We start from the raw sequence: 21,552 nt of genomic DNA, 5'->3' as shown, positions 1-21,552 counted from the left end.
TCCCGCGCCCTGCACGCTACCCCCTCCCAGTTCCCGCCTTTTTCTTCTCAGGCTCCTCCTTCCCATCATTTCCCTGACCCTGGCGAGGCCCCGGGACGCATGCGCACTACGGGAGGTAGGCAGAGGCTTGAGGAATAGGGAGGAGGGACAGGAGGCAGGGAGGGGAGGAGAGAGGAGAGCAGAGGGGAAGAAGGGGAGGAGGCCGCGCGGGGTGGGGCCCGGCGGGTACGCGCTCGCTGCGTCGACGTGATGACGCCATGACGCTCCGGCCGGTGTGTCTCGGAGTGTGTGTGTGTGAGTGTGCGCGCTCCGAGTGTGTGTGTATTTGTGTATCGGCGGTCCCGCAGGTCCCGGATGTTGCGGACAGTATGAAGCGAGCGCAGGGGGACGGGGACCAGCAGCTGTCGCCGCCGCTCTCAGGTGAGTGGGGGGAGGAGAGTCGAGGGAGGGGGTTGTCCTGTCGGAATGGAGTGGGCGCCTCCCTTAAGAGGTGACTGACCCCCTCACAACTCCCCCCCCACCACACACATATACTCTTATCTGCTTTATTTCCCACATCCCGGGTTACGTGGCCTGCGAATGCCAGAGCCTAATCAACCGTCCCTTCTCCCAATCCCAAGCATTCAGAAGACACAAACGAGCCCCCTGCCTTCAGCCCCCCCGCCATCATTTTCCCAGCCCCATCCCCCTTGCCAAATAGTGAGCTGTCGCCTGCGGCGAGATGGGTGACTGCGCATGCGCGAGTGTGAACGCGCTAGGGGTGCTTGTTCGGTGCCGCGGGGGCGCATGCGCATCGCTGTGTTGCAGGGACCTGCGGGATAAAGAGCTTATTTAACACGCTCCCCCCTTGTTCCCAGGCAGTGGGCTAGACTTTTTGCCAGATAGTGATTCTGTTGCTTCTATCCAGAAGAGAAAATTTAAATTATTTGAGGGATTTATGGACAAAGCACTATTTGCATCTGGAGTTGCCCCAGAGACTCCCAGGTTACAAACGCTTCCCAGAGCCAACGTGTCCCACGCTGACCTTTCTTTTGAAACTGTCACTGCAACTTCTAGTTCTAGGATTACTTTTCCTTTCCCTTACTCCCATCGTCCTGTATGCATAGTACAGATCTCTCCTAAATTTAGGAGTAGGTGCCTCAACTCATTCAATAATTTTGTCCGGGACTTTCGGTAACCTTTCTAGGGAGTACTAAGGATCGTAAGAAAGTAAGCAAGGGGATTTCCTTTTAGTAAAATCCTAAACTGTCTCCACAGAACTAGATAAGGTAGAGATAAAGAACACAGTTTGGGGCTTAGGGTAGTAACTGTAAATGAAGACATCAGGTTTCTCATCTGCCAGTCCTCCTAATTTGTGTGACCCATTTGCCGCTTTTTTGTTAAAGATCTTCCTTAGCGCTGTCGTTTTAGCTGTACATTATTGATGCACTGTGAACACATGAAAACAAAAGCAATCTGAGACTACTGGTGGACGATAACTCATCCAGTGGAGGTTTTAAGTAACGGGAATTTTTTTTTTTTCGCATTGGCAGATAAAAAAATTGAAACAAGGAACTTTAAAGTACAACAATATTTCAGTGATCTGGGAGCTGGGTTTTGACCTGGCAGATTATACGTAGTCCTTTAATTTGCTCCCGTGTTGCCACTCTTGTGGATACTTTGCTGTTTACCTCTGCCATCTGAACAGGGTGGGGAAAAGATAAACTCTTACTAGCAAAAGGCGTGCTGAATAGCACTGAAACAAATAGCTAAGTTGTTTGGGGTGGAGGGCATTTTCTGTGTTTTTCAGTTATCTCTGCCAACTGTCTCCCACCTGGGTAACTAATATGGGACATATTAAACCAAAAAAAACAAAAACAAAAAACCAAACGCCTTACCGTTGAGTTGATTCCAACTCGTAGTTACTCTGTAAAACCAAACCAAACCAAACCCAGTGTCGTCGAGTCAATTCCGACTCATAGTGACCCTATAGGACAGAGTAGAACTGCCCCACAGAGTTTCCAAGGAGCGCCTGGCGGATTTGAAGTGCCGACCCTTTGGTTAGCAGCCGTAGGTAGCACTTAACCACTACGCCACCAGGGTTTCCAGTAACTCTATAGGACAGAGTAAAACTGCCCAGTAGGGCTTCCAAGGAGCACCTGGTGGATTTGGTTAGCAGCCAACCTCTTAACCACTACGCCACCAGGGTTTCCCATGGGATGTAGTAGTGAGCCTTATTTTCTATTCTCTTTCCTTTGTGTTTTATTTTTCTTGGTATTCTTCTCTTAAGAATTTTTTTTTGGTGTCGTTCTTTACTCTAGAACCTTATGTTCTTGGACCTTAAAGTATATATATATATATATACACACACACACATATATATACATATATACATATTTTCACTTCCCAATTTAACCCTAGCCTTTTCTTGGTTCAGCTGTCTTTTATGTTGTTTCCTGTTGCCATGGTTACAGTTGGAGCCAAGGGATGACACAGAAGAAGCACAGGAATTTGGGGTACATATATCATCCTGTGAGAAACCCTGGTGGCGTAGTGGTTAAGTGCTATGACTGCTAACCAAAGGGTCGGCAGTTTGAATCCACCAGGTGCTCCTTGGAAACTCTATAGGGCAGTTCTACTCTGTCCTATAGGGTCGCTATATAGGGTCGCTATAAGTTGCAATCGACTCGACAGCATTGGGTTTGGTTTTTGGTTTGGTATATCATCCTGCATTCTGGGAAAGAGCTGGAGATTCATCTTTGTTTCCTTGTGCAAAGACTGAGGAGTATAAGTTATTGTGACAGCATCATACTTAGGGTTGGAGTGGTTAGTGTCCATTTGGAACTTTGGTGACTTCTCCTTTTAGAGCTCTTCAGAGTGGCTAGTTTGATACTTGGAGATGTTAAATGCTTCCTATGTCCTGACTTCTGTCAGGTTCTGGTGAAATCTTGAGGTGAAACTGAGGTAATAAATGTTCATTTTCTCAGTAGGCTTCTGTCATCTGGGATGCTTTGTTCTTATCTGGAAACATTTCATCTGGTTCAATTTGTCCAAGACTCATTTAAAAGAAACGCTTTTGGGATTAAGATGAGTATCATTAAATAATTTATATTGGTGCAGAGCTTTTAATTTTTTTTAAATCCCTCTTTAGAATGGGTAACACGTGTACGTATATGTGAAACGAAATTCAGAATTCAACGAGAGGAAGTGAAAAGTCTCTTCTACCATCCCCCTTTCATCCATCTAGTTCCCTTCCCCAAAGGTGACCATCGTTACCTGTATCTTGTTGACCCTTCCAGAGATGGTCTGTGTTTATACAGGCATATATACCTTTTATTCTTTGGTGGGCTTCCTGGTTCCTTTGTTTTACACAAACGGTAAGATACTATACCCATTGTTCTGCACTTTGTTTTTTTCACTTACTATATCTTGGGGATCATTCCATACATATAGTACATACAGTATTTCTTCCTTTTTGAAAGATGACAGGTATTCCATTGTATAGATGTATCATTATTTAACCATACTCTTGGACTTTTAGGTTGTTTCCAGTATGTACTTAATTCCTTGTACGTACTTACTATGTACCTGAGTGTCGGATAAATTTCTAGTGGAAGTATGACTCAAAGTGTCTGTGTTTTTAACGTTGGTAGATACTGCTAAATTGCCTTCCATTGAGGTTGTACCAGTTTATGTTCCTGCCAGTAGAGTGCCTGTTTTCTCACCAACATTGTTATCAAAAATTTTGATCTTTGTGCAGTCTTTTATCTAAGATTTAAAGTTCATTATGTAGCTTGGTAAGTGTCATTACACGGAGGAGTTGTGGATAAATACTGTCACAGTTTCGCACGTGGGGGTGGGGAGTATTGTTCGACTGAAGAATAAAATCTTGAGAATAAAATCATGTGCCTGGATAAGAGCAAATCCATGATAGTGCTTGGAAAACATATAGAAGCTATATTCAAATTTTTCTCCAGCTCTTAGATGATAGTTTCTCTGTGTGAAATTCTGTAAGCCCATACGTGATGGTTTATGATCTCCTTTTGATTACTGCAACTCAGAATTGTTTATATAGGTTAACTGCTGTTCTGTCAAGGAGTGTAGATTGAAAAGCTATCCCAGCTTGTTCAGGGTACTCTACTGAGTTCCTTCTTTGTGCAGAGTATTGGTACTAACGCTTTTCAGAAGTCTGCTGACTGCAGAACACTTCACTCTGAGCTGTGAAGAAATGGAAAAGAATTAAAAGATACCTGTACCTGAAGGGGGAGAAAGATGTGGCAGTCTACTTGCATAAAGATTTCAGCCTTGGAAAGCCTATGGGACAGTTCTACTCTGTCCTGTAGGGTCGCCTTGAGCTGGAATGGACTGGATAGCAATGAGTTTGTTTTTTTTTTTTAATACCTGAAGGAGCTTGCAATCTTGTTGGAAAACCACATCTACTCAGTATATGAGACAATTAGAAAACAGTGTGGAACAGTAACACATTGTGTTCTAGGCTCAGGAGGCCATATAAAGGACTGATTAAGGCTTAGAGCGAGGCTTTGGTGGCTCAGTGGTAGAATTCTCACCTTCCATGCAGAAGACCTGGGTTTGATTTCTGGCTACTGTACCTTATTCACAGCCACCACCTGTCTCTCTGTAGAGTCTTGCGTGTTGCTGTGATGCTGAACAGGTTTCAGCGGAGCTTCCAGACTAAGGTGGACTGAGGAGAAAGCCCTGGCAATCTGTTTTTGAAAACTTGCCAATGAAAACTCTATGGATCACAGTGGTTCTGTTTTGTTCCTTTGTGCACGGGGTTACCATGAGTCGGGGCCGACTGGATGGCAGCTAAGAACAACAGCATTTAGAGGAGCTTTCATTTCATTTGGGAGGCCTTCCTGGAGGTGCAGTTTGAACCAATTTTTTTTTCTAACAACCGTTTAAGTGGAAAAGTTTAAACATACAAAAAGTTGAAAGAATTGTACAATTACCACCTTTATACCCATCATAGGGTACCCATCACCGAGATTTCATTGTTCACATTTTGTCATATTTAGTTATCCGTATACGTTCACGTGTGTGTACATAAGTGTCTATATATAAAATGTATGTATATCTTTATAGGAAACCCTGGTGGCGTAGTGGTTAAGTGCTACAGCTGCTAACCAAAAGGTCGGCAGTTTGAATCTGCCACGCGCTCCTTGGAAACTCTATGGGGCAGTTCTACTCTGTCCTGTATGGTCGCTATGAGTCAGAATCAACTTGACGACAGTGGGCTTTTTATATCTTTATATTGCAGATGTCATGACGCTTTACTCTTAAACACTTTAGACGCATCTCCTTAAAATAAAGACACTGTTTTACTTAATTGTTCTTATAATACATTATCACAGTTAAGGGAATTAACGGGAATTTTCTATTACCGTCTGATGTCCAGTTCATGTTCAGGTATCCCCGGTTGTCTCAAAGGTGACTTTTTTAGCTGTTTGTATTTTTTTTCCTCCAAACCAGGATGTTTATATTTGTAATGTTTCTTTAATCTCTTTTTAAATCGCAAACAGTTTATTTAGAAGCCTCATGATACTGGCTTTTTTAAGAGACCAGGACAGTTGTCTTGAGAATATATTACTTCTGGAGTTTTCTTGTTGTTTCCTTGTGGTATTGTTTAATTTGTGCCTTTATCCCTGTAATTTTTTTTTTTTTTTTCGTAATCTGGCAGTTAAGGCTTGATTAGATTTAGGTTGAAGACTTTTGGTAAGAATACTTCAGAGGCGTTGCTGTGTGCCTCATACTGTATCACAACAGGAGAGCGATATGTCATAATGCCCCACTGTCAGTGCTGCTGAACTTGTTCGGTCGTTCGTTAAGGTGGTAAATACCAGATCTCTCCAATATGAAGACAGTATTTTTTCTGTGTAACTACCACGTCATCTGTAGGGTGGTGACACTTTGGCACCATACTGTTTAACTTCTCTAGCAACCTTTCAGATGTTAGCTCTATTGATGATCCTTGCCTGAACCATTGGTTGGTGCAAAATGGTGATTTTTCTAATTTTGTGAGTCCTTTTACAAAGATTAGTGTTCATTTGTCTATAAAAATTTCCCTCATCAGTTAGGAATAAATTAGAATTTCTATGTAGAAAGTTGTGGTAAATTCCTAATTCTTTCCCTTTAACAATTTTCTGAGTAAGGAGATGGTATCATAGTCACCTCCAATGGTAGTAAATGAATAGTTTCTCTTTCTCTCTCTCTGTTTTAGTATCATTATGAACTCATGGGTTTTCATTCTGCGTTTCATCAACAATTATAGACATTCTTTCTGATGCTCAAAATGTCCCATATTTGACCTGTGGAACCCCTTCAAGCTTGGTGTATGAGCACTGCTTGCTTTCCGGCGCAAAAAGTTCCTGGCTCGCTTTGTATTTTTCCTGTCCTAGATGTGAAACCCTCGCCTCTGTACCTTATAAACATCACATTTTCTTCCCTTTCAATAAATTGTTTTTCACCTCCTTTATGGACCTTCTGGAACCAAATTCTAAAACTAAAGATGCCTTTATTTTAACACAAGGCTCTTAGTGTTTGACTCACTTTTGTGCCTGTGGCATTGCTGGATTCTGGATCCTGCAACCCACAAGATTTCTTGTGAAAGAAGGTAGGATCTCCGAAAGAGAGCATTGCTTTCCCCTCCTTTTAATATGAAACTAACTGTAGAAGGGAATTTCATGTTTCTTATTAGTGATTCTGCTGTTTTTCTGAGATGAAAGGTACACAGGATAAAATTTAGAGACTTAAATTGTGTGTTTATAAGCTTTGTTGGGATGTCAGATTTTGATAGCTACATACAAACATCTTTGTGTGTATATGCACAAGTACGTGTTTGTCTTTCCTCCTCCCTTACAGAGTGTTACATAAGATTATGCTGTAGTAGCATTTTTTTCCCCATTATCACTAGATTTTTATCGTGAAAAGAGAGTGAGAGAAATTGCTTTTAATTAGGGAAAAATTTCAGATAGGCCACGAACTCTGATACCTAGCTGTCTTAAGCCTGGGTTTAGAACAGTGCTGAATCCTGTGAGTTTATAATATGAACTGTATAGACTCAGGAGAAATGTCGGTGTATGCGCAATGCTTTCTGAAAATCCATCACACTAATGAAGGTTAACGGAAACAAAAGACACGGTGGAACTGCATTGTAACCTTAGCAAAAAATGTTTTATTAGACTTTTACCATGTAGTGGTATTTTGAGTAATCTTATCTGATCTCAAGTTATGCAAAGCTAGACAGTAACAGTATTCTGATATTTATCAGAAATTCATTTTTCTTTTTACCATCTTGTCATATTTACTTCCAGACTTCATAAAGCTATTGTCAACCTGGTTTCATAATAATACTGGCCCCATATTAAATTCTGGTTGTGTATTCAGGGATGAACACCTGTTTCTTGTGTTTGTTTTCAGGCCTGGCAAGCCACTCTGAAAGTCACTGCTGACAGATTTCCTAGTAGGATCCAGTAGCTTCTTTTACTTTTGTTTTTGACAAGCTCACATTACAAGAAAAGAAATTTTAAAGTCCAGCCTCTTTAGGAAAAGCTTGGGTCCTCATTCTTACAACTATGGTCACATTTTAATAGAACATGCAGGAGTTGCCTAGCTGCCCTCTGTGGCAAAGCTGGTCATGCAGCTTTGGGAGGTTTGGATGCAGACCTCAGAGTGGGAATGAAGTGTTCAGACGGTAACCCTTATCTGACCATGGAGACCTTTATTCTTAGCTGTTTCTTTTTAAGAAGCTGTTGGCTTAGATCTTCCTGCCATGGTACCTGCTACATGCTTGCAGTAGTTCTAAGGCCTCTGATTTCTCTTATTTTTAATTAATTTATTTTTAGTAAGAGAAAAAAATGTATGTAATTATTCATCTTCTTAAATTGAGGTTTATATACTCCTTTCTTTGGTATTTAGAAACAAGTAGCCGTGTAAACATTTGCTGCAAATAAAAATGACAGTTTTTAAAGGTGGAAAATCATTGGTGCTGCCTTAAATTTTAAATCATAAAATACCCCATACATGTAGAATAAACAGATAAAAATATTGCTCATATGCCTATCACCCAACTTTATCAAATCTTAGCATTTTGTTATATATGTGCTCAGATTTGTTTTAGTAATAAATACAGTATTACAGAAACAGTGAAGTCTTAGTGTACGCCTGTTCTCCAGTCCTAAGAGGTAACAGCTATCTTGAATTTGGTGTTTGTTATCCCCATGGGTGTCTGTCATTTTCAAACTTGAGATAAATGCTAGAATCCAAGATGTACCATTTTGTACCTTGAATTTGTACTCAGTATCATTTTTGGATTTACTTAGATTGATGCATACAACTTGACTGCAGTCGTTTAAACTGCTGTATCCCAAACCAAACTACACTGCTGATGAGTCGATTCCGACTAAAAGTGACCCTATAGAACAGAGTAGGACTGCCGCATAGGGTTTCTGAAGTCTGTAAATCTTTCCGGAAGCAGACTGCCACATCTTTCTCCCGTACAGTGGCTGGTGGGTTCGACTGCCAGCCTTTCAGTTAGCAGCTGAGTACTTTAACCACTGTGCCACCAGGACTCGACAAGCTGCTGTATAGTATTTTATGAATATACTGTACCATAGTTTATTTATCCATTTCCTGTTAATAGACATGCAACTTGATTTCATTTAAACTGCTGTATGGTATTTTATTATTTATCTATTTGCTGTTAATAGACATTTGAGGTATTTCCAGTTTTTTGTCCTTATACAGAATCCTTCAATAAACCTTCTTGTGCCCAACTCTTTGTGAATGTGTGCCAGACTTTCTCTAGGTATACACGTAGAAGTGGGATTGCCAAGGTCATAGGTTATAAACATCTTTGGCTTTACTGACTATTGCTAATTTGTTTTCTAAAGAAGTTATACCAATGTACAATTCCATCAAAAATTGTGGTGGACTTCTGATTATACCACATCCTGACAAACAGCTGGTGTATAAGACTTTAATATTTTTCAATGTAATGTGTATAAAGTGCTATCTCTTTGTTTTAATTTGCTTTTTAACTTTATTTTATCTTTTATCGAACCTTAAACTTTTATATAGTCAGATTTATTATGTTTTTCCTTTATGGTTTGTATTTGTTGTGCCTTAATGAACAATTTCCCCCCATACTGAGGTAATAAACTTACATTCTATATTTTCTTGTAAAAGTTTTTCTTTTCACATTTAGGTCTCTAATCCACCTGGAATTTATTTTGATGTTCAATGTGAAGTAGAGATCTAGTTTTTTTCCTTAAGAATAACCTGGGGCTCCAGCATCATTTATTGAGTAGTTCATCTGCCCCCTACTACTTCGTAAGGCCACGTATATGTTTCCATATAGACAAGGGTTTGTATTTACTTTCTCTGTTCTGTACCATTGGTCTGCATGTCTGTCTTTTGCTGGTACTGCCCTGTCTTAATTATCATAGCTTTATAATATTTTTCATATCTGGTAGGGCAAATCTCACTACCTTATCTTTTTCTATTCATCAGGATCCCTGAAAAACGATGTCAGGTTGGTCCATTTTAATGAAGGCGCTTGCTGTCTAAAGTATATTGACATGATATATAACGACCTTCTCCAAGAAAACGGAGAAAGATCAAACCTCCCGATCTAGCAGCTGATCGTTAAATATGTCCCTTGTTCTGAATGAGCCTATAATTGCCATTCAGTGTTTTGTTTTGTTGGAGTGCTTTCCACTTTTATAGGGATATAATCATTGATTGAGAGAAATTTTGTTATAACTTGGTATCCAAGACACCGAATAAAAAACACTTTTGGTGAAGGCATTGAGATTTTATGGTGTTAAGGCTATCTTGATCATAAAGAAAAGAAACATATTTAAAATAGCTCATATAAAAGGAGATTTATCAAAAGGAAATAGCTGTTGTAGAATGCAAGGAAAAGTGGAACCACCAGATCTCAGCGGTGAGTTAATGGACTCTAGTGTCTTCATAAGTCTTCATTCAGATTCCTGAGAGAGGTCTGATTGTCAGTCTGAGGATTGATTTTTCCTGGCCAGATGAGTGCCCAGGTTCAACTCACCTTGAGGATGGGAGTGGGGAAGATTTGGTACAAACAGAGCAATTTTGGAGGTGGCTGGAGTCAGAGGCAGATTCCCTTAGAGCAGTCCTTCTCAAAAGTTCTGATCTCAGGACTCCTTTATACTCTTAAAAATTATTGAGGACCCCAGAGAGCTTTTGTTTACCAAATTAGAAATTAAAGCTGAAAAAAAAAATTAAAATATTTATTAATATAAAAATAACAAATAATAAACCAATTTAATATTAACAAATAATACATTTTTATGAAAAGTAATTTTTTTCAAAAATTAGTGAGAAAGTGGCATATTTTTACATATTTGCAAATCTCTTAAATATTTGGCTTAGTAGAAGACAGCTAGATTCTCATATCTGCTTCTCCATTCAATCTGATGTGATAGATTCTTTTAATTAAAGTATAGGAGGAAAATATGGCCTCACAAGGCTATGTGGTTGGAAAAAGGAGGAGTATCTTATAGCCTTTTCAGATAATTGTGCATATCTTCTCTGATACTACACCAAAACTTGAAAAGTTGTGGTTTCTAATAAGTTAGGTTTCAGTGTGGAATCTAAAAGCATTATTGGTGTTACTGTTACATTAAAACCCATTGATCAGTCTTGGACTTGGACTGGATCTTATACCCATACGTGATTTTATAAAACCACATATTGGTCATTTGGGAAGTATTGGTTCGCTGAGTTATGTAACTCTTCCAATTATTGACACATTTCATAATGCAGTATCAAAAAAACCACATGAATTAATATCACCACCTATCTCATCAGAAAAGGCTGTAAGTATTGCGCAAGCTTACCATGGCACATACAAGTTTTCCAAAATTCTATATTTTTGATTAAAAGCTTGGATTTTATCATTGGCAACAAATACTGTCCGTTGCTTTCCTTGAAGTGACACACTCCATTTACAGAAACTGTCTGGTAGATACCCATGTCTGAATGACAGTTGGTCCATTGTTCCTTCATGTAAAAGTAGCGTTCCCTAAAAAAAGCAGCTAGTTCAGCTCACAACTCAGACACAGTCACAGGTGCTCTTCCTGCAGACAGCCGTGGTACCTGAGTATCCTGCAGGAGGGCTTTGTGCGTATTTCCCATTTCATCACACAGAATATTTAAAAAACATGTACTCCAGGATTCAGATTTAATAAAATTAATTTTTCTTTTACTGTTTCATCAAGGGCATTCTTAAGTGAAATGGGCTTTTTTTCTTTTTTTTTTTAACCCACCAGCGCATGATGGTGAAGGACAATGATTCTAATACAGTTGGATGTCATTACTTTGTGCTAAGATAGCAGTTTTTACCCCTTATTACTTTTGCACATCTGTGCAAATGTCAACACAATGAAAAGGAAATAATTTTATAGTATTTTTATGAAAATAGTTTGATTTTATGTACACCTTGAAAGGGTCTTAGTGACCTTCAGGGATGCATGGACCACAGTTAGAGAACTACGACTTGAAGAGAGGGTGTAGGTGGGGAAACAAAGGTCTATTACTTGAGATGCAAGTAGGATTTTACTGGATTGTTAGTGGTCACTTAACATCACTTAACATGATATAGAAATAATGGGATATTTTTAAAGATCACAAAAAGTTTCAGATTTCTCATTGAACAGAAATGCTTTTCTAGGAATTATCTTCAAGCATCAGAGTTTAAGGTACTCTGGTTTTCAGCCAGGTATGCTTTCATGTATGTGATAATCTTAGAAGGATAACCCATTTTAATAAATTGTATGGAATTTGTGTTGTCGTAGTAGCATATACAGCTTAACATTTTTTCAAGCAGTTGAATACATTAAAAAATCTGAGCTCCAAAATTTGTATTTGGGAAGCCCTTGACTTTCCAGAAGAAGCATAGAAAAGGAGGGTTATGGCTGGGAATTTACTGTTCCGGTTTTATATCTTTTGATTATTAAAAGGTCTTGCTAAAGAGAAACATTTCCCCCTCCCTCCACCCCATAGCAATTTGAGTATGTATTGTGACTGGGAGAAAGGAGTAGTGGTGATAACTGACATTTCAACAAATATCTATAGAATGACTGTAAGTAAAGGGGATTGGAAAAAGTGGGAGAAGGGTGTGTTCAGAAATGAGTGGGGATTAAACCAGTATTTTATATTTTGGTGTTTAAAAGAGGAACAGATGTTCATTTGGGGAAGTTGGGATGAGGTAACCTTTGCGAAGATTACATTTGAGCTGGGCTTGGAAGGGCAGGTATTATAAAGGCTAGAATTGGCAGAAATGGGGAAGGGAATTCAGGCAGAAGGAATTTCATGAGCAAATATGTGGAGGTGGGGAAATGCAGTGTTTGTTAGTATGGGGTATGTACTGGAAATAACAAACAGTGTTGTATGACTGAAGCAAAGGATACATAGAGTAATGGGAAATCAGACTGGAAAGTAAATTGGCCCAGAACATGGAAGGTCTTCTACCAAGGCCAGGCAGTTTGGGTTTAATGATGGGAACTTTCAAAGTTTTTTTTTTTTTTGTAATAATTTTTATTGTGCTTTAAGTGAAAGTTTACAAATCAAATCAGTCTGTCACATATAAGCTTATAAACACCTTACTCTATACTCCCACTTACTCTCTCCCTAATGAGTCAGCCTGCTCCCTCCTTCCAGTCTCTCCTTTTGTGACGATTTTTGCCAGTTTCTAACCCTCTCTACCCTCCTATCTCCCCTCCAGACAGGAGATGCCAACACAATCTCAAGTGTCCACCTGATACAAGTAGCTCACTCTTCATCAGCATCTCTCTCCCACCCATTGTCCAGTCCCTTCCATGTGTGATGAGTTGTCTTCGGGAATGGTTCCTGTCCTGGGCCAACAGAAGGTTTGGGGACCATGACCGCCGGGATTCCTCTAGTCTCAGTCAGACCATTAAGTCTGGTCTTTTTATGAGAATTTGGGGTCTGCATCCCACTGATCTCCTGCTCCCTCAGGGATTCTCTGTTGTGCTCCCTGTCAGGGCAGTCATCGGTTGTGGCCGGGCACCATCTAGTTCTTCTGGTCTCGGGATGATGTAAGTCTCTGGTTCATGTGGCCCTTTCTGTCTCTTGGGCTCATAGTTATCGTGTGACCTTGGTGTTCTTCATTCTCCTTTGCTCCAGGTGGGTTGAGACCAATTGCTGCATCTTAGATGGCCGCTTGTTAGCATTTAAGACCCCAGACGCCACATTTCAAAGTGGGATGCAGAATGTTTTCATAATAGAATTATTCAAAGTTTTTAATTAAAGAAATAACATGATCAGAGTGAGCTTTCAGAAAATTTATTTGACCACGTTCATTCATTCATTCATCTGTTGAATATTCTATGGAATAGCTACTTTGTGCCATGTATAGCACAAGGCACGGTGTACAATGGCAAACCAAATAAAAACCCTACTCTCATGGAGTGGGAAGACCCTTCAACAAGTAAACACAAATTTACAACAACACAAATATAAGTTGTTGTAAATGCTATGAAGGAAAGGAATAAATTACTATTAGGGAGAAAAACAGGGAGATTAAATTTAGTTGGGGAAGGTCAGAAAAGCCGAGGAGTTAACAAATATTAATTGAGCATCAGGTGTGTGCCAGACACTGTTCTAGATGCTGAGAATACAGCTGAGGAATAAAACAGATAAAAATCCCTGCTCTCATGGAGCATATATTCAGGCAATAAACAAGATAAATAAAATATGGTATGTTAGAAGGTGATGAGTCCCAAAGAGGAAAATAAAGACCAAAAAAGGGATAATGGAGTATTGGGCAGGAGGATGCAATTTTAGATAGAATGGCTAGGGAAGGCCTCACTAAACCACTACAAAGGTAGTATTTGAAATGGGGAAAAATATTTGGGAACCATATATCTGATAAGGATTTAACTCAGATTATATGAAGAGGTCCTGTAACTCAACGACAAAAGAAGAAAAACAACCCAATTAAAAAATGGGCAAAGGACTTGAATAGACAATTCTCCAAAGAAGACATACAAATGGTCAGTAAGTAAATGAAAAGATACACAACATTGTTAGTCATTCACACATACACCTGCTGCCATCGAGTCGATTCCAACTCACAGCGACCCTACAGGAGAGAGCAGAACTGCCTCATGGGGTTTCCAAGGATTGCCTGGTGGATTCAAACTGCCAGCCTTTTGGTTAGCAGCCTTAGTTCTTAGCCACTACACCACCAGGGTTTCCTTATTAGTCATCATGGAAATGCAAATCAAAACCACGATGAGATACCACTTCATACCCTCTAGGATGGCCATTATCAGAGAAATGGGAAATGATATCACAAAAATAACAAGTGTTGGTTAGGATGTGGAAAAATTGGAACCCTCTTGCTTGCTGGTGGGAATATACAATGGTGTAGCCACTGTAGAAGACAGCTTGGCATTTCCTCAAAAAGTTATTAAAGAATTACCATATGACTCAGCAGTTCAACTCCTACATATATATCCAAAAGACTTGAAAGTAGGGATACAAACACATACTTGTACACCAGTGTTCATTGCAGCATTATTCACAGAGGTAAAAAGTGGCAGTCAACCCAAATGTTGACCAACAGATGGGTAAACCAAATGTGATATATACACACAATGGAATATTATTTAGCCATAAAGTGAAGTGGAATTCTGGTACATGCTGTGATGTGGATGAACCTTGAAAACATTGTGCTAAGTGAAATAAAACACAAAAGGACAAATGTCATATGATCTCACATGCAATAACTAGAATAGGCAAATGCCTAGGGGCAAAAGTTTATTAGTGGTTATTAGGAGCTGCAGGGAGAATGGGGAATTATTGCTTAAGGGGTACTGAGTTTCTGTTTGTGGTGATGAAAAACTTGGAAATGGAGGTGATTGCACAACATAGTGAATGTAATGTCACTGAACTGTACACTTAAAAATGGTTGAAATAACAATTTCTTTGTTATATATATTTTACTACAAAATTTTAATAACTGGGGGAAAGGGTAATATGACTGAACCATACAGATTTCTAATGGAAGGAGCACTCCAGACGGGAGAGCAAGAGCAAAAGCCATGAGGCATTCATGTACCTGACATGTTCAAGGAACCAACAAGAAGGCCAGTGTAGTTATGGGTTAAGTGAGCAAATAAAGTAGAAATGAGGCCAGAGAGGGTGGTGGGAGTCCAGATCCTGTACAGCACAGGTTCTCACCTTAACTGCATATTAGAATCACCTCATGCCTGGGCTGCACCTTAGACCACTTAGATAAGAATCTTAAATAAGGTGGAACTTGCTGATAGAGGAGATGGAAAAAAGTAGATGGATTTGAGAAATATGTTAAGGAAAGACTCCATTTAATTATAGATTGAATGTGGAGGTTGAAGGAGAGGAAGGTGTCAAGAATGACTTCCAGGTTTCTGGCTCAAACAACTGGATGGGTAGAGGTGCCACTTACTGAACTGGGGTGTAGGGGTGTGGAGAGGAATGAGAGGAGTAGGCATGGAATTTGGAAGGAAGATCAGAAATCAGGAGTTAATTTTAGATATGTTCAATTTGAGATGCGAATGAAGCTAAGTATGTTCAGTAGGCAGATATACTAGTGGAGCTCGAAGTGAAGTCAGGGCTTGAAGTAATCAATTTTTACATCATCTGCATATTGATAGTTGTAAAAGTAGCTAAATGGTATCATATAGTATAAATTTGGTAAGAAAAGAGCTGGAGGTATGGAGGAGTTAGCCTTTTCTAATTGTCTGAATAAGAATTGATGCTATTGTGAACTGGGATGATGGCAGTAGGACTAGAAAAGAGTAGGCATGGAGACATTTGAGGATGTGTAGAGCCACTTTGAGTAGGGTAGACAGTAGGCAAGGAATGAAAGATAACTTTTTGATATTAAGCCCAGATGAATGATCGATTGGTCCATTAACAGATATAAAGCAGTCATGAGGAGCTGGTTTGGGAAAAAAGATAGTGTTTGGCTTTGGATGTATTGACATTTAGGAAAGGCTGCCTAAGCAGGCAGGCAGTTGGATCTATTGCATTGGGTCTTGGAAAAGCTGGTGAAGTTTGAAACAGATCTGGGTTTCATTACATAAAATTGACTTACCTTGGAAGTAGCAAAGTTTATGAAAATAACAAAATGTGTGGTCTTTATCATGACCTGTTTTCCAGTTGTCATCAACTCAGTTCCTACTCACAGCAACCCCACGTGGCAGGGTAGAACTGCGCTCCATTTTCAAGGTAGTGACCTTTCAGGAGCAGATAGTTACGCTTCTCTTACGAGGCACCTCTGAGTGGATTTGAACTGCAAACCTCTTATTTAGTTGGTGAGTGCTTAACAGTTTGTGCCACTGGGGCATGTCAACTTTGATGTGTTGTTAGGGACTACTACCCTTCAGGAGCTAGCGTGTCACTCCTTAAAATGGTGATGATAGTAAATAAGAGCACTATACACACAAATCATTAACAACAATTGTGTGTAATTTCAAAATCCAAACTATGTTTTCAGAATGAAAATATTTGTTTTTTCTGATTATAGAATAACTCATGAAAAAAAACAGAAAAGTAAAAATTGCCCAAAATATCACCATGCTGTTAACTACAGTTAACATTTTGCCAAATATCTTACTGGACATTTCTCTAAATGTGTATATGCACATAGATGTTTATATCTTTTCAAAAATTGGATCATTTTAAAATATTGCTTTTAAAAAATTTTTTTTAATTCATTAGTATGGTATAGATTTTGTGTGAATAAAAACTAATCTTTATTTGAATACATCATATTTTATTTGGCTAACTCCTTACTAATAACTTATTTTTTCCCAAATTTTTGCACTATAAATTATGCTGTGATGAGCATCCTTGTACATAAATCTTTATGTACTGATCACATTGATTCCTTAGGATTGATTCCCAAAATGGAATTGCCGTGTTAAAGGGTATGCAACATAACATTTTTTTCCTTTCTAGTCTTTAAGTAATTTTATGATTGAAAAGAAACTTAAACAGCATTAAAAGACATTTTAATGAAGAAGAAAAATCTTATTCTTACTACCAGCTGTTTTCTTCTTCATTTGATCAGAGGCTACCTAGCTCATAAGTTTAAAAAAAAAAAAAAAATACCTTTCCTAGGTCTCACTAGACCTATTGAATGCAAATCTTCAGTTGGGAAAGACATACACAGAAGAATTCTACTTCTGGGCATCGGATGTTAGTTGCCAGGTAAGAGGCCCTGAAATAACATTTGTTAATTGCCAAGAAAGTGACAATAAGTATGATAGGAATTCACAGTGAACTGGGGGGATTAGGAAATTCTTTCAAGGCAGGGTAGGGCTTGACTTGGATCAGGAATGACGGAAAGGATTCAGATAGGAGATAGGAGGCCATCTCTGGCTTTCAGAATAGTGTGAACAGCTTTGAGGAAGGCACATGGTTTTATGTATGAGCTGACGAATAGGCTAGAGCATAGCTGCTAGAGCAACTGGAGATGTGAGTTCGTGTATGGTGCCATGGAGTGGCTGGTATGGGAGTTAAGTTATATCCCAGAGGACTGTGATTTTATTTTTAGTCTATCTGAAGTTATACAGTATTGAACTCTAAGATATAGCAGACACATAGATGTGGCCCAATTTAAGCAAAATGAATACATTAAAATCTCTTTTTACAAGAAGTATAGGAGGACCCAAATATCAAACCCACTGCCGTTGAGTCGATTTCAACTTATAGAGACCCTATAGGACACAATGGACCTGCCCCATAGGGTTTCCAAGGCTGTAAATCTTTACGGAAGCAGACTGCTATATTGTTCTTCCTCAGAGTGGCTGGTAGATTCAAACCGCCAACCTTTTAGTTAGCAGCCAAATGCTTTAATCACTGTACCACCAGGGCTCCTTACATATTTATAAAACTGGATTATTTAAATAGTGAACATCCTAATACTTAAATATTTATTTTATTATATAGTTTGACAGACATGTGGCAACTTTTGTGGATCTCAGTTTCTTTTACAAAATCAAAGGGTTTAGACACAGTCGTGATTCAGATATTTTCTGGTACTGAAATTGTTATATAACCTTTCAAGAATACCTTGATTTTATGAAGTAAGTTGAACTGGCAGTCAGGCTGATATCACTTCTAGTCCATTAGGATACAATAATGGATCCTCATATCTGTGGGAGGAAAAATCCTCACTTGGATGATTCTCTCGTGGTGTTCCAGGTCTAGATGAATTTACCTTTGGCATCTCGTTTGTTCTCATCTTTTATTTCCAAATGGCATTTAGAGATTTTCCTTTAAAAGAACTTCATGGCTAAGCTTGGGCCTCAAGAGGATGCTGTTGAGAGGAATTATTATATTAAAAAAAAAAAAAAGTGAGTGGTCTCTGGGGTCTTAAAAGCTAGCCAAGTGGCCATTTGAGATGCAGCAATGGGTCTCAGCCCACCTGGAGCAAAGGAGAATGAAGAACACCAAAGACACAAGGAAGATATGAGCCCAAGAGACAGAAAGGGCCATATAAACCAGAGCATCAGCCTGAGACTGGAAGAACTAGATGGTGCCCAGCTACCACCAATGACAGGGAACACAACACAAAATTCTTGATGGAGCAGGAGAAATGTGGGATGTAGAACTCAAATTCTAGTAAAAAGACCAGACTTTATGGTCTGACTGAGACTGGAGGGACCCCAGGGGACATGGCCCCCAGACTCTGTTGGCCCAAAACTAAAACCATTCCTGAAGCCAACTCTTCAGACAAAGATTAGACTGGACTATAAGACATAAAATAATACTGGTGAGGAGTGTGCTTCTTGGCTCAAGTAGACACATGAGACTATGTGGGCAGCTCCTGTCCAGAGGTGAGATGAGAGGGGGACAGGAGCTGGTTGAATGAACACAGGGAATACAGGATGGAGGGGAGTGTGCTGTCACATCACAGGGAGAGCAACTAGGATCACATAACAATGTGTGTATAAGTTTTTGTATGAGAAACTGACCTGAATTGTAACCTTTCACTTAAAGCACAGTAAAAAGAAAAACGTTGTCATCAAGTTGATTCCGACTCAGGTAATTAAAAAAAAACCAAACCAAACCAGTTGCCATTGAGTTCATTCTGATTCACAGAGACCCTATAGGAAAGGGTAGAACAGCCCCACAGAGTTTCCAAGGAGCACCTGGTGGATTCAAACTGCTGACCCTTTGGTCAGCAGCCATAGTGCTTAACCACTGCACCACCAGGGTTTCCACATAGATAATAGTTTTAAATTATCCTCATGTAAGGTATCCATAGAAGTTTATCTCACGTTGGATTTCTTCTTTTATTTGAATTCACTCCCATGATGGCTTTAATGTAAGTCCAGGCTATGTAAATACTATTTTCTTATTAGTTCAGCTAAGATATAAATTTATAGGCAAAATTACATAATGGATTCCAAAATAATGTTATGGATATAGATATATATTTACTGTTTTGAATTATTTATACCACTTTTTTACCCTTCAGTGTGGTTTTCTTGACTGTATTTTACAGATGAGGAAACAGGCACAGAGAGATTTTTTTTTGTTGTTTTAGTTCACTTACCTGAGATCATACAGCTAGTAACTACTATGATATGCCAATCAAATGATCACTTGGTAAATATGGAATCTTCACAAAGAGAAGTAAAAATGCTTGAGGTCATTTCATCTGGATGATGATATATTCACTCATTCCCTTTTCAAACCTTTATTGTTGTTGTTGTTAATGCGCTGTTGAGTCAGTTCTGACTCATAGCGACCCCACGTACCACAGAACAAAACACTGCCTGGTTCTGTACCATCCTCACAATTGTTGCTATGTTTGAGCTCTTTGTTGCAGCCACTGTGTCAGTCCATTTCTTTGAGGGTTTTCTCTTTTTCATTGACCCTCTACTGAGCATGATATCCTTCTCCAGGGACTGGTCCCTCCTGATAACATGTCCAAAGTACATAAGATGAAGTCTCTCCATCCTCACTTCGAGGGAGCATTCTGGCAGTATTTCTTTGAGGCAGATTTGTTCGTCCCTCTGGCAGTCCATGGTATATTCAGTATTCTTTACCAACACCATAATTCAAAGGCATCAGTACTATTTGTTAGGCATTACAAACTTTTTGAATAAGTTTTTTTCATTTCCTCCAAGTATGGTGGGAATTAAAGGTTGTGATTTTATCACAGGATAAAGGATGAAGATAACAGTATCTTCTTTATTGCCAAATATTATATAAAGATGTATTGAATTAACTAAATTAATGTCAACTGTGAAAGTTTCAAAATTTATAGACATGAGATATCTGTAGAAGTGATTAGGTTAATTATAAATTGTATGGAATTCTCAAGAACATTGGACATCGGTTTAAAAAACTACTTTTGGAAGATATTTGAATTACATGATCTGATTGCATAAACTTTTCTGACAGGTATGGGCAGTAACCAGCGATTGTGAACTTTGGTTACCAGACTGTCCACAGCCAATTGGGAGCCGTTACTTTCTTTTATGTCATAGTAGTTTGCTGTTTAACATAGCAACCAAGCCAAACATTGCTTTAGTTTGTTCTTGACAGAATGAGCAATCACGGTGTTAAATTGAATATCTTTGGATTTGATTTTTGGTTCTGGGTAGTCATTAGTTTTTTTCTCCTTGATTGATTGCCACTTACTACCAATCTCAGGTCAAAGATACAGATTCTTGTGTGTCTTGAAAACAGTAGATTGTGTAGAAGGATGTCATTATCTCATCTAAGTGTGAGGCATGCCTCTTTTAATTGTGATTGGAATATTTGTTTTTCTTTGGTTTAAATTTTTTATTTGAAAACTCTCAGTGTAAAATTTTTATCTACTAATCTGTTTAATTCAGTTTGGTAAGTGGGGGGTTGAACTTCATTAAGTAGAATTGCCACCACCTAGAAGACTTGAAGTTTTCTTTCAGCTACACCAGCCTTAAAGGGCCTGCCCAGACCGTATGCCTGCCAGGTAAGGGTTTCTTTATTAGTGGAAGAATTCGGGGGCCTCTTATATAATTTTTTTGTTTAGTTCAACTCCTCCTCCCTTTTCCAGTTGATCACCCTGTTGGACACCTGGAACGATCTGTTCTGAGTCAGTGTCTGGAGTTGGGTCCTATAGATAATTTTTGGTGTGGTGAGAACAAAGCTAGAAGACCACTCTAATTTTTTTTTGTGTGTGTGTGTGATTCTTTGATAACAAGAAATGGGGGGGGGGCAGTTTTCTTAAGAGATTTTGTGTGGAGTGTGGTTGGTCTACTTGGGTGAGGAGAGGAAAGAATGGTGTTGGGAATAGTCTCATATTGATTGTTCCTGGGTTTATTTTCTCACTTCTCTCATAAAATGAGAAGGAGCTTCTGCTGAAAACAAATACATGGCATTAGGTGTACTGTTTCTGGCTTCCCAAATGTGAAATTTTTTTTCCACATTTCAATGTCAAACCAAAATATTGTTCCCTCTCCCAATGTGATATCATGCTACAACTGAGGATATAATAAGTATTTATAATAC

The 21,552-nt window shown here is 39.0% G+C and overlaps 1 protein-coding gene across 5 annotated transcripts in view; it reads left to right on the top strand.

The window, feature by feature from the left end:
* The first annotated feature begins 263 nt into the window (after nucleotides 1-263).
* SPOP (speckle type BTB/POZ protein) overlaps nucleotides 264-21,552 on the top strand; it is a 76,116-nt gene continuing 54,827 nt past the window's right edge. For all 5 annotated transcript variants that reach the window (XM_023553605.2, XM_003414652.4, XM_010594347.3 and 2 more), the window contains exon 1: nucleotides 264-420. The gene's annotated coding sequence lies outside the window, so the exon portion shown is untranslated. The remainder of the gene's footprint in view (nucleotides 421-21,552) is intronic.

This window comes from Loxodonta africana, chromosome 18 (assembly GCF_030014295.1).
Source record: "Loxodonta africana isolate mLoxAfr1 chromosome 18, mLoxAfr1.hap2, whole genome shotgun sequence".
Classification (NCBI taxonomy): Eukaryota; Metazoa; Chordata; class Mammalia; order Proboscidea; family Elephantidae; genus Loxodonta; species Loxodonta africana.
This window is presented reverse-complemented; position numbering and strand designations above follow the sequence as displayed.